This window comes from Chiloscyllium plagiosum, chromosome 9 (assembly GCF_004010195.1).
Source record: "Chiloscyllium plagiosum isolate BGI_BamShark_2017 chromosome 9, ASM401019v2, whole genome shotgun sequence".
NCBI lineage: Eukaryota > Metazoa > Chordata > Chondrichthyes > Orectolobiformes > Hemiscylliidae > Chiloscyllium > Chiloscyllium plagiosum.
The window spans coordinates 72,558,374-72,571,822 of NC_057718.1; the positions used below are offsets into that span (position 1 = coordinate 72,558,374).

Below are 13,449 nucleotides of genomic sequence, written 5' to 3' on the forward strand. Positions count from 1 at the left end.
TTCCCCCTCCCCCCACCTTGTCTCAGCCGAATCCCTCCAGCCCGGCTCCGCCTTCCTGACCTGCAGTCGTCTTCTTGACCTCTCCGCCTCCATCCTACTCCGACCTATCACCCTCACCTTGACCTCTTTCCACCTATCACATTTCCAACGCCCCTCCTCCAAGTCCCTCCTCCCTACCTTTTATCTTCTCCTGCTGAACACTCTCTGCTCATTCCTGAAGAAGGGCCTGTGCCCGAAACGTCGAATCTCCTGTTCCCTGGATGCTGCCTGACCTGCTGTGCTGTTCCAGCAATAAAGTTTCAACTTTGATCTCCAGCATCTGCAGACCTCACTTTCTCCCCGAGCTAAGCAAGCAGGCTAGTTTGGTTTGGATGGTGTTAGGCTTTGCAGGTTTTATTTGCAATTGCAACAATCCAGGAAGGTTAGGAGTGTTTCATCAAAGCCCTGACTTGCGCCTTGTAGGTGGTGAGCAGGATTTGGCGTGTCAGAGATGAGTGGCCATCTCTGGACCCTTCTCTGGACTCAGGGAAGTGCCAGAAGACTGGAGAATTGCAAACAAAAGAATGATTGCGAGGATAATCCCAGCAATCAGAGACTAATTAGTTTACTTCAGTGGTGGGACAATGTCTAGAAACAAATATTTGGGATAGAATTAGTAACTACATGGGGAAAAAAGTAGATCAGTGAGGCAGTCAGCAGGACCTTTTTAAAAGGGGAACTCTAGTTTAACTTACTCGCAGGAATTTTTGAAGAGGTAACGGAAAGGGTCAATGAGGGTAACACAGTTGATGTGATATACATGGGTTTCCAGAAGGCTTTTGATACAGCACCACATGACAGAGTTATGAGGAAAACTATAGGTCATAGTATGAAAGGAACAGTAACAAAGTTGATACAAAGTGACTAAGTGATAGAAAATAGAGTAATGGTCAATGGATATTTTTCAGGTTAGTGAGAGGTTCTGTAGTGAAGTTCTGCAGGGATTGGCATTGGATCCTTGCTTTTCCTGATATATGTTAATGATTTAGATCTTGCTCTGCAGGGAACAATTTCCAAGTTTGTAGATGACACAATGTGGAACTCCAAAAGGACATCAGCAAGATGGTGGAGCGGGCAGTTGAGATTCAATGCAGAGAAGTGTGAGGCGATGCACTTTGGTTGGAAGAACATTGAAAGACAATATAAAATAGGGGCTACAATTCTAAAGGGGGTGCAGAGGCAGAGGAACACAGGTGTATATGTGTACAGATCATTAAAGCGTACAATGTTTAGATTAGATTAGATTAGATGCAAACTCCACACAGTCAGTCGCCTGAGTCGGGAATTGAACCCGGGTCTACAGGCGCTGTGAGGCAGCAGTGCTAACCACTGGGCCACCGTGCCGCCCAAAGATGTTCTCATCTTTACTAATAGAGGCATAGTGTACAAGAGCCAGGAGATATAGATCTTAGGGCTACAGGAACAGGATACTGAGTGAGATGATCAGCCATGAACATATCGATTGGTGGAGAAGGCTCAAAGGGCTGAATGGCCTATTCCTGATCCTATTTTCTGAATTTCTATGTACAGTTGTGGGTGCCGCACTATAGAAAAGATATGAATGCATTTGAAAGAATGCTGAAGCGGTTTAAAAGGAAGGGTTGTAAAATATTTACAATTATTGAAGACGTTGGGAATGTTCTCAGAGTCATAGAGATGTACAGTATGGAAACACACCCTTCAGTCCAACTAGTCAGTGTCGATCAGATATCCCATTTGCCAACACTTGGCCCATATCCCTCTAAATGCTTCCTATTCATATGCCCATCCTGATGTCTTTTAAATGTTGTAATTCTACCAGCCTCCATCACTTTCTCTGGTAGCTTATTCCATACACTGTGTGAAAAAGTTGCCCCTTAGGTCCATTTTAAATATTTCCTCTCTCACCCCAAGCCGATGCCCTCTACTTCTGGACTCCCCACCCCAGGGAAAATACTTTGTCTATTTACCTTATTCATGCCCCTCAGGATTTTATACAGCTCTATAGGGTTACTCCTCAGCCTCCAACACTCTAGGGAAAACAGCCCCAGCTTATTCAGCCTCTCCTTTTGGGTCAAACCTTCCAACCCTGGCAACATCCTTGTAAATCTTTTTCGGAACCCTTTCAAATTTCACAACATCCTTTTGATCTCCTTGGAGAGAAGGGTGAGTGAAGATTTGATAGCGATTTTTAAAATCATGTCTAGGTTGGACAGAGCAGATAGAAAGAAGCTGTTCCTGCTGGTTAAAAAAAAAATTAGGGGGCATAGATTTAAAGCGACATGGAAATTAAGCGATGAGAGAGAAAATGCTCCCACACAGCAAGTAGTTACAGTATGGGGGATGCACTGCCTGGAAATGTGGGGCAAGCAGATGAACTGAGGCATTCAGGATGGCACTAGATGATTATTTGGCTAGAAATGTGTGCAGGGATATACAGGAAGAGGAAAGAAATTGGCTCCAAGTATTATAATCGGTGCAGGCATGAAGGGTTAGATAGCCTCCTTCTGTGCCTTCCAATTCTGTGATTCTGAGTGTTATTTGCAGGAGATCCCAGTCTTGTGCATTCACAGTATTGAAATGACAGGTCCAGTTCAGCTTTTGATCAATGGTAATCTCTAGGATGTTGATAATGTGGGGTTCACAATAACAATATAATTGAATGTAAACATTTTCTAGTCAGAGTTATATAGCATAGCAACCTTTTAGATTAGATTAGATTAGATTACATTACAGTGTGGAAACAGGCCCTTCGGCCCAACAAGTCCACACCGCCCCGCCGAAGCACAACTCACCCATACCCAGACATTTACCCCTTACCTAACACTACGGGCAATTTAGCATGGCCAATTCACCTGACCTGCACATCTTTGGACTGTGGGAGGAAACCGGAGCACCCGGAGGAAACCCACGCTGACACAGGGAGAACGTGCTAGCTCTACACAGTCAGTCGCCTGAGGCGGGAATTGAACCCGGGTCTCAGGCGCTGTGAGGCAGCAGTGCTAACCACTGTGCCACCTTGCCGCCCAACTAGTCCACGCTGATCATGTTCTCAAACCAAGCTAGTCCCACCTGCCTGCCCATTTCCCTCCAAATCTTTCCTATTCATGTACTTATACAACATTTAAAGAAATTTGGAACTGTAGCTGCATCCACCACTTCCTCTGGCAGTTCATTTTACAACTAACTACTCTCCATGTAAGAAAGGTGCGCCTCATGTCCTTTCTAAATCTTTCTCCTCTCACCTTAAAAATATGTCCCCTAGTTGTGAACTCTCCCACCTTAGACAAAAGACCTTTGGTTTTCATCTCACCCATGCCCCTCATGATTTTATAAGTCTCTATAAAGTTACCCCCTAAACTCCTATACTCCACTGAAAAAAGTCCCAGCCTATCTCAGGTTTGATTCCAGCCTTGGGCGACTGACTGTGTGGAGTTTGCACATTCTCCCCATATCTGCGTGGCTTTTCTCCAGGTGCCGCAGTTTCCTCCCACAATCCAAAGATTTGCAGATTGGGTGAATTAGCCATGCTAAATTGCCCATGGTGTTTACAGATGTGTAGGTTAGGTGCATTATTCAGGGGCAAATGTAGAAAGGTAGCAGAATGGGGTTGGGTGGGTTACTCTTCGAAGAGTCAGTGTGGACTTGTTGGGACAAATGGCCTGTTTCCACACTGTAGAGATTCTACTCTATGATAAAGTATTCAGCCTACTTTTGTAACTCAAATCCTCCATTCCCGGCAAAATCTGGGTAAATCTCCTTTGAACCCTCTCCAGTTTAATAATATCCTTCCTATAACAGGGCAACCAAAATAGCATACAGTACCAGAATAGCATACAGAAGAGGCCTCACCAATGTCCTGCACAACTTTAACATGATGTCCCAACCTATACTTAAAGGTCTGAGCAACGAAAGCAAGCAAGCATGCTGAACATCTTAACCACCCTGTCTATCTGGGATGTAAATTTCAAAGACTTATATACCTGAATCCCTCGGTCTCTTTGTTCTACAACACTACCCACGGCTGTACCATTAACTGTATAAATCCTGCTGATGTTTGTTTTACCTTCATATTTATCCAAATTAAAGATGGCACGGTGGCTTTGTGGTTAGCAATGCAGTCGCACAGCGCCAGGGACCCAGGTTCGATTCCAGCCTCGGTGGGGAGTTTGCACATTCACCCAGTTTCTGCGTGGGTTTCCTCCCACAATCCAAACATGTGCAGGGTAGGTGGATTGGTCAGGCTAAATTGCCCATAGTGTTCAGGGACATGTAGGTTAGGTGTATTAGTCAGGGTTAAATATAAAGTAATGGGTTCGGGTGGGAGAGTCTTTGGAGGGTTGGTGTGTATTTGTTGGGCCGAAGGGTTTGTTTCCACACTGTAGGAATTCTATGGATTCTACTTATTATCTCATTAAGTAAAATTATGATCAATCATCATTCATTCAGACAGCGGGATACATTCAGTAAACTCAAAGAAAAATGAATCATTTATTAAGGTAGCAAACAGCTGGATTCATTCAGTGTAGTCACAGAAAAATCAGGAATCACCCATTTTGGCCACTAAAGAATTAACCATTTAAGCTGGGAAGACAGTCTCCACTTCAGTTATGAGAAGGCAGAAAACCTCCATTTTGGCCTGAGACAAGGGAGACCACTTCAGAACATCAGCATAGAACAGTTACTACTTTATCACAAAGTAAAAGCATTTTAAACAAGAAAAATAAATAATCACATTGGGAAGACATGGCATGAAATATAATATTTACCACGAAGCGTTAACTTCAGAGATGGGACAAATAGAGTCCTAGAGATGTACAGCATGGAACCAGACCCTTCGGTCCAACCCGTCCATGCCGACCAGATATCCCAACCCAACCTAGTCCCATCTGCCAGCACCCGACCCATATCCCTCCAAACCCTTCCTATTCTAGAACAAAGAATTGTACATCTGGGAAAAACCAATTCTTAAAATACAGAACAGCTTCCAAATCAGATACTAAATCATAAGTTGATACACATTTATCTACAATTGGGACATAGCTAATAACATTATAGCTGTCAAAGGGTAAGAGAAGCAACAAATACTTCTAATGCAGTACTGAAAACCTCTTAAACTTACTTTAATCTCAGAACAAATAAAATTATTGAAAGGACAACATTTAATAGAAGAGTTCAGCATCTGGAAATTCCATAGATGATTTCATTAACAAACTCTACAGATTGAATCAACAAGGTCATTTATGTGCAGAGTCACAAGAGATGGGTGAGATCCTAAATTAGTATTTCTCTTCAGTATTTAAAGCTATGGATGTGAGAAAACCTGGGGAAATAAACAATGATGTATTGAAGATTGCCCACATACAGTAGTAGTAGTGCTGGAAATCTTAAAATGCATTAAGGTAGATAAATTCTCAGGACATGATAACGTGTATCCTAGGATGCTGTGGGAGGCTAGGGAGGAAATTGTGCGGCCCCAGTGGAGATATTTGTATTATTGACAGTCATTGGTGAAATGCCCAAAGTTTATAGGATGGCTAATCTTGTCCCTTTATTTAAGAAAGGCTGCAGGGAAATGCCTGGGAACTACAGACTAGTGAGCCTAACATCCATGGTGGGCAAGTTGTTTTAGAGGGAGTTCTGAGGTATAGGATCTATAGGCATTTGGAGAGGCACAAACTCATTTGGGATAGCCAGCATGGTTTTGTAAGTGAGAAATAGTGTGCACGAATTTGATTGGGTTTTTTGAAGGGGTGACCAAGAAAATAGATGTGAGCAGTGCAGTAGACATTGTCAACATTCTTCAGCAAGGCCTTTGACAAGGTACCATGTGATAGGTTGTTGAGTATGGTTAAATTCCACGGGATCTAGTGAGAGCTAGCCAATTGGATACAAGGTTGGCTTGACGGCAGAAGATAGAAGGTTGTGGTAGGGGCTTGTTTTTCAGACTGGACACCTGTGACTAGTAATATGCCACAGGGATAGGTGCTGGGTCCACTGCGATTTATCATTTATATAAATGATTTGGATGAGAATTTAGGAGGTATTGTTAGTAGGTTTGCGGACGACACCAAGATAGGTGGTATAGTGGAGAAGGTTATCTGGGAATGCAACGAGATCTTGACCAACTGGGCCACTGGGCTAATGAATGACAGATGGATTTTAATTTAGATAAATGTAAGGTGCAATATTTTGGGAAAGCAAACCAGGACAGGACTTACACAGTCAATGGTAGGGCACTGGGGAGTGTTATAAAACAAAGAGATCGAGGGATGCAGGTTCATAGCTCCTTGAAAATGGAGTCACAGTTAGACAGGCCAATGAAGGCAGCTTCTGGCATGCTTGCTTTCATTGGTCAGAGCTTTGAATATAGGAGATGGGACGTCTTGTTGCAGCTGGACCAAGCATTGGTGAGGCCATATTTGGAGTACTGCATGCAGTTCTGGTTACCCTGCTATAGAAATTTTATTATTAAACTAGAAAGTTTGCAGAAAAGATTTACTAGGATGCTACCTACACTGGAATTTTTGGCTTATAAGGAGACGTTGGATAGGCTGGGTTGTTTTTCCTGGAGTGTATAAGACTTTGTATATAAAGTCATGAAAAGCATAGATACGGCAGATAGTGGACAGCTTCTCCCTGTGGTAGGGAAGCCTAAAACTAGGCGGCATAGGTTTAAGGTGAGAGGGGAGAAATGCAAAAGGGTCCAGAAGAGCAATTTTTCATACACAGAGGGTGGCGAGTGTCTGGAATGGAATGCCAAAGGTAGTGGTGGGAGTGAATACAAATCTGTCATTTAAGCAACATATAGACAGATACATGGGTGTGTTGCAAAGTTGGGTGAGTAATTGTAGATTGGGAGACAGAAATTAGAATTTGGTGTTTGTAAAACTTTAAAATACTACAGCGTTGCATGGTCCCTTTAAAAGATGGTGCTTTTTCTGTGCATAGGAATTAAAATGGATATCTGTGAGCAGCAGCTTAAGTTTGCAAAGACCAAGAGCCTGAATTGAAGCATTTGTATCAAAAGGCCATATTGATAAGACCAAGCAGCAGTTTTTAGTCAATCAATTTGAACAATGCACTTAGATACCGAAAACCCATTAAATTGAAATCTTAGACAACATAGAACCAATCTTATTGTAAGAAATATTGATACATCATCATGGGTACAAAAGAAGGGGGCAGTTGGATAAAGACCCCAGAGTTAACTGCCATCTGCCAGAGATGACAGCCATTAGCTTGAGAGAGAAATTGGCCCTCTCCGTCATCTATGTATTAAAGAAAGCATCATCTAATAACAATGGCATTCCTGGCAGAAAAACGCCAAAGAAGAAATTCCTAACAGAAGAATCAGAGGAAAAGGCATTCCTGACAGAAGAACTATGGGGAAGGCACAGAACATTCTAGAAGACATGTAACCTGGTTGTAATTTTGAGGGACTAAATTCTATTTTTGTTATAAATAGAATTAGGACTTGTATTTATTGGAACAGCATACCATTGGAATCGTGTTTTATTTGGGAATAGTTAGCAGTTAGAAACGATTTATTCAGTTTGTTAATAGTTTAGTTAAGTTGCTCAGTGTTAGAGTCAGATAAAATAAGTAGTTACTTGCAGATTTTAAAATGAGTGTTTGCGATTTATTTTATTTAACCACTAGAAGTTGCTAAGAAGTAAGTTACACTACTTTTCACACACTTTTTTTAGATTGTAGGGTGAGGTGTTCCTCTTTGGGTGTTTGGGTTTTAGTACTTAGAGGGGGTCAATCTCTGCTTTATAACAGATGGGATAGGTTGGAAGGGTATGAATCAAAAGCAATTCAATAGAACGAGGTTAAATTGTGAAAACTGGGCAGCATAGGCAAGTTGGGCTGAAGGGCCTATTTTCATGCTGTAGACCTCTGAGACATGAGTGGTAAATCTTTTACATGGAGGGTGATTCACATGTGGAATGATCTTCCTGTGGAAGTGGTGGATACAATTACAACGTTTAAAAGACTTTTGGGTAAGTACATGAATAGAAAAGGTTTGGAGGGATATGGCCCAGCAGCAGCCAGGTGGGACTAGTTTAGTTTGAGAATTTGTTTGGAATGGACTGGTTGGACTGAAGGGTCCGTTTCCGAGTTATATGACTCTACGATTCTATGAATGTATGAATTAGGAGTAGGCCACTCAGTCCCGAGCTAACTCTGCCTCAATTCTTGGCTGATCTGATAACTTTACATTCCCGCTTATTCCTGATAAGCAAGGAGGTGAAAGCTTATCAAGAATCAATCAATTAATCAATCTACCTCTACCTTAAAAATATTCCAATTCCAGTTCCACCAATTTTTGAGGAAGAGAATTCCAAGGACTATATTTAAAAATTTGCTTAGTTATTTTAGATTTCTTGCTTTGTACAGACTCTTCAGTCAGAGACAGAGAAATATTGCTGATTGAAGATGCAGGGAAGCTGTGTTGTAAGAATAGGATGTTGGTGAGAAAGGTTTGAAGTAATGGAAATTGTGGCGACTTAAGCATGTGTCAGATGGTACTTGCTATTGGAATTCCGTTCGAGAATGCAAAGGAGGATTAAGTGAAAGAACTTCTCAAAGGAATCTGGGAGAGCTGCCTCAGTACAGCAGGAGGAAAGAAAAGTTAAATAAAATAAATAAGAAGGGATTAGGGACTTTACAGCAAGACAAGACGCTGAAAGCGTGGCACAATGCAGTGTGGAGTTATCAGGCATGTCAAGAAACTAACAAGGTATAACTTTTCCATATTTTACAGTATTAGTTGCCCATTAAGTAATGTTTGGTTAAAGGCAATTTTAGTTATCTCTTAAAACTTAATGGATTGTTGTGGAATCCCCTGAAGTTGATCACTGGGAGAGTGAACTTACTTAAAACTTGTTGGTCTCTATAGGGTTTGTAAACACCATGAAAATGTTGTATATTCTCAAGTTCTGAAACAGCTGGAAAATGATGGTCAAGGCTTATGTTAATTCTCCTATTGCAACTCTTAACAGTCTAAGTACATATTAACTAGCCCTGAAATTTAAATATTTTTCTAACTGTTACAACGCCTGTTTCATCAGTCTATGTGAAAATAGATGTAAAACATTCAATGAGAGCTGGAAATATGTCCTTTGCTGCCGTACACACAGGTTAAACTTATGGTTGGCTCTTGATTCCATTATTTCTGGAGTTATTTGTTTGCTCTTTATATATTCATTTAAAAAAAAGGCTTCTTCTTTACATTCATTATTACAGCACAGAAGAGTTTATTTAGTTGACTGTTCTACACAGATCCAGAATGGACTCAATCTAAACTGTCCCATTCCCATGCGCAAACCTAGTAGCCCTGAAAGTTTATTTCCCTCAAGTGCCCACTTAATTTCCTTTCCAAATCATACATCATCTTTCACCATGTTGATAGTTCCAGGTCATACTAATTCATTCTTAAAAAAAGTTATTCTTTTATCCTTCTAACACCTTTTGCCTAAAACCTCAAATTTGTGCCCTCGTACAATCAATGGAACAGGTTTTCTTCATCCACACCACCTAATCTGCATATCCCTCTCAAATCTCCCCTCAATCAACTTTATTCCAAGGAAAGCAACCCCAACTTCATGAACCTAATCCAATAGCTAAAATGCCTTCATTATGCAGGAACCATTCTGATTAATCTCTTCTGAGTGTGAGATGACCAGATGTGTAGGCAATACTCCAGTTGTGGGCTGATCAGAGCTTCATAAAGATTCATAATGATTTTCTTGCTTCTGTACTCAACGTTCTATTTTCCAAAGCCCAAGATCTCATATAGCCTGCAAAGTATTTGCTTCAATATGTTTCAACTTTCTGTCTCTGAACCATGTCTCTTAGTTCATATTATCTCTTCCTGTCCATTTTGCACACAGCATTTTCACACATTGAACTCAACACAGAGCAATCTGCTGGTTGTCTGCCATTCTGTTATTGTATCTACGTCTTACCGAGGAGCCGGGCAGTGTCACAATCTGTGGGGGAAGTGCACGGAATGGTGAGCATAAGATTTGGACCCACTTACCAAGGAACCAGGATAAGCACTGATGTGGTGAGTACAGCAGAGCATAAATTCATACAATCTGAACTAATAGGGATAAATGGAATGATATCACAGGAAAGCGAGCTGATTGACTGTGTAAGAGAAAAACATTTAGGAACACAGATTTAAATTGCAGTTATTTTAAAAACTGTAAAATTATTTAGGGATAAAGCTCGCTAGTAAGCCAAAGGAAATTTAAATCATGGCAGGCTAGGGCAGCCAAGTAGAATATTTGTCCTGTCACATGTGGAGAGTCACAAACCCTGCTATTTTCCAAGATGACCACGAGTGCAAATGTTCCAAAAGCCCAAACTTGAGCTCTGGATTTCAGAAATTGAGCTGTAGCTGGAGACACTATAGCACATCTGCGAGGCTGAGAGGTACATACATAGTGTGTTTAGAGAGGTGGTCACTTCTTTCCTCCAGTCCCTGCAGCTGTGAAGAGAAAGGCTGACCACTAGGCAGTCAAAGAGAAACAGACAGGTAATGGAGGAGTGCCCTGCGGTCCTGCTTACAAATTGATTTTCCACTCTGGAAGTGGAGGAGGATGCTTGTATGTCAAAGGAGGCAGACCTCTGCCACCATAAGCTGCCTAACTATACAAGGAAGAAAGAAGAAAGCAGGAATGACAGTGGTCGGAAATTCATTAGTTAGGAGAACAGCCAGACATTTCTGTGGCTGCAGATGTGGCTCCAGCGTGACATGTTGCTGCCCTGGGCATTCTGACGGGTTATAAAACATACATTGTGGTACACATTGATACCAATGATATATAGGCAGAAAGAGGAATGAGATCTTGCAACAAGAGTTCAGAGCACTAGGCGGTTATCTCAAAATTGCTCCCAGTACCATGTGCTAGGAAGCACAAATAGGAGAATGGAGCAGCTGAATGCATAGCTCAAGAGTTAGTGCAGGATGGAGGGTTTTAGATTCCTGGATCACTGGGACCCTTTCTGGGGAAGGTGGGACCTTAATAAGTAGGACAGCCTGCACCTGAACCAGAGTGGGACAGCATCCTTGCTAGCACTGTTGGGAAGAATTTAAATAGTTTAGCAGGGCCAGGCACCACAGTATGTTAGTTCAATAGTGACCCAGCATGATTTTGAAAGGAATCAAGGCACAGCAAGTTCAGCCTTGTAAGTGTCTCAAGAGAGTAAGGTGAAATTGAATGGCTTATACTTTAATACCAAGAGTATAAGAGGTAAACTTCAACACAGTGAATTGTGATATTGTTCCCATCATAGAGATGTTGTGAGGTACAGACAAGACTGTCAATTTAACATTCTGGGATATAGGTTCTTCAGGCAGGACAGGGTGCAAAAGTGAGGTGGTTTCACATTATTAGTTAAGCAGTCAGTTATTGCACTTCAGGCCCAACATATTTCCTTTAGGATGAAATGTAGGAGAAAAAAGCCATGAAAAATCTAAATGTGTAGGAATTTCAAGACTGGATAAAAAGGAAAAGAGAGAGATATATAGCAGGTACAAAAGGAGCAAAACAATAGAGGCCCCAGAGCAGTAAAGCAAGTGCGGGGGGGGGATCGCTGAAGTAATTAGGAGGGCAAAGTGTGGGTGTGACCCCAAGCGGTGCAGAGTTTGCCCCTGATACCCACTAATTCTACCCAGGACTCCTTGATGTTACACTCAATTGAATATGGTGTCGATATCAAGAGCTATCACTCTCATCTCACTCCTGGAATTCAGCTTTTTTTTGTCAGGTTTGAACCAGGCTGTAATGAGGTCAGAAGCTGAGTACTCTGGCAGAAGCCAAACTGTGCTTCACTGAACAGATTATTACTGTACAGATGTTGCTTGAAAACACTGCTAATTACATCTCCCCATCACTTTACTGATGATCCAGAGTAGACTGATGGGGTGATAATTGGCCTGGTTTGTCTGTCCTGCTTTTTTGCACAGGACATACTTGGGTAATTTTCCACATTGTCGGGTAGATGCCAGTGTTGTAACTGTACTGAAAGAGCTTGGCTAGAGGAGCAACAAGGTCTGCAACACAAGTCTTCAGTATTATTGCTGGAATGTTGTCAGGGTCCATAGTTTTTGCAATATCCAGTGCCTCCAACCATTTCTTGATATCACGTGGAGTGAATTAAATTGGCTGAAGACTGGTATCTGTGATGCTGGGGACCACTAGAAGACGCCAAGATGGATAATTCGCTTGGCACTTCTGGCTGAAGATTGTTCTGAATGCTTCAGCTTTATCTTATATGCGGATATGGCAGGCTCCTCTGTCACTGAAGATGGAGCTATTTATGCAGCCTTCTCTTCCAGTGAGTTGCTTAATTGTCCATCACCATTCACGACGAGATGTGGCAGGACTGCAGAACTTAAATCAGATCAGTTATTGTGGAATCGCTTAGCTTTGTCTATGTCAGGTACAGACAGCTGGGATCATTACAAAGAGTGGTGAACTCGGCCCGGACAATCACAAAGGATAACCTCCCATCTATAGAATTCATCTACCAGTCCCACTGTCAAGGAAAGGCCGCCAGCATTCTAAAAGATCCATCCCACCCTGGCAATGTTTTTCTACAACCTCTACCATCAATGGAGTCATGACTCACCTTCTCTCAGCCTAGTATAAATACCTCCCTATTTCTCCCTTTTTTTTTTAGCTTTGACAAAGGATCAGTTAGACTCGAAACGTCAGCTCTTTTCTCTCCTTTCAGATGCTGTCAGATCTGCTGAGATTTTCCAACTTTTTCTCTTTTAGATCACATGGGATCCGGGGGAGCTAGCCAATTGGATACAAGATTGGCTTGAAAGTAGGAGTCTGAGGGTGGTGGTAGAGGGTTGCTTTTTGGACTGGAGGCCTGTGACCAGCCTTGTGTGCTGCAAGGATCAGTGCCTTGCCACTGCTTTTCATCATTTATATAAATGATTTGGATGTGAATAGCCAAGGTCTTTTTCTGAGGGCGGGGAATCCAAAACTACAGGGCATAGGTTGAAGGTGAGAGGGCAAAGACTTAAAAAGAATATTTACGGCAACGTTTTCACATGCACGTATGAAATGAGCTGCCAGAGGAAATGGTGAATGTGGGTACAATTACAACATTTTAAAAGGCATTCGGATGGGTGTATGAACAGCAAGTGTTTGTTTTTACAAAGAGCGTGGCTAGTGTATGGAATGAATTGCCGGGGAAGCGGTGGATGCAGGTACAGTTACAACTTTAAGGACATTACAAACATGAATAGGAAGGGTTCACAGGGAAATAGATCAAATACTGGCAAATGAGACTAGGTCAGGTCGGGATAGAACATAGAACATAGAAGAATACAGCGCAGTACAGGCCCTTTGGCCCTCGATGTTGCGCCGATCCAAGCCCACCTAACCTACACTAGCCCAC

The 13,449-nt window shown here is 42.0% G+C and overlaps 2 protein-coding genes across 17 annotated transcripts in view; one reads left to right on the forward strand and one right to left on the reverse strand.

Moving 5' to 3' along the window:
- The window catches only part of pgm3 (phosphoglucomutase 3), a 186,667-nt gene extending 176,730 nt beyond the window's left edge, over positions 1–9,937 (forward strand). Inside the window, exon 14 of the mRNA XM_043696210.1 lies at positions 9,918–9,937. The gene's annotated coding sequence lies outside the window, so the exon portion shown is untranslated. The remainder of the gene's footprint in view (positions 1–9,917) is intronic.
- Positions 1–13,449, reverse strand: part of dop1a (DOP1 leucine zipper like protein A) — a 377,089-nt gene that overhangs the window by 67,074 nt on the left and 296,566 nt on the right. The window lies entirely within an intron of this gene.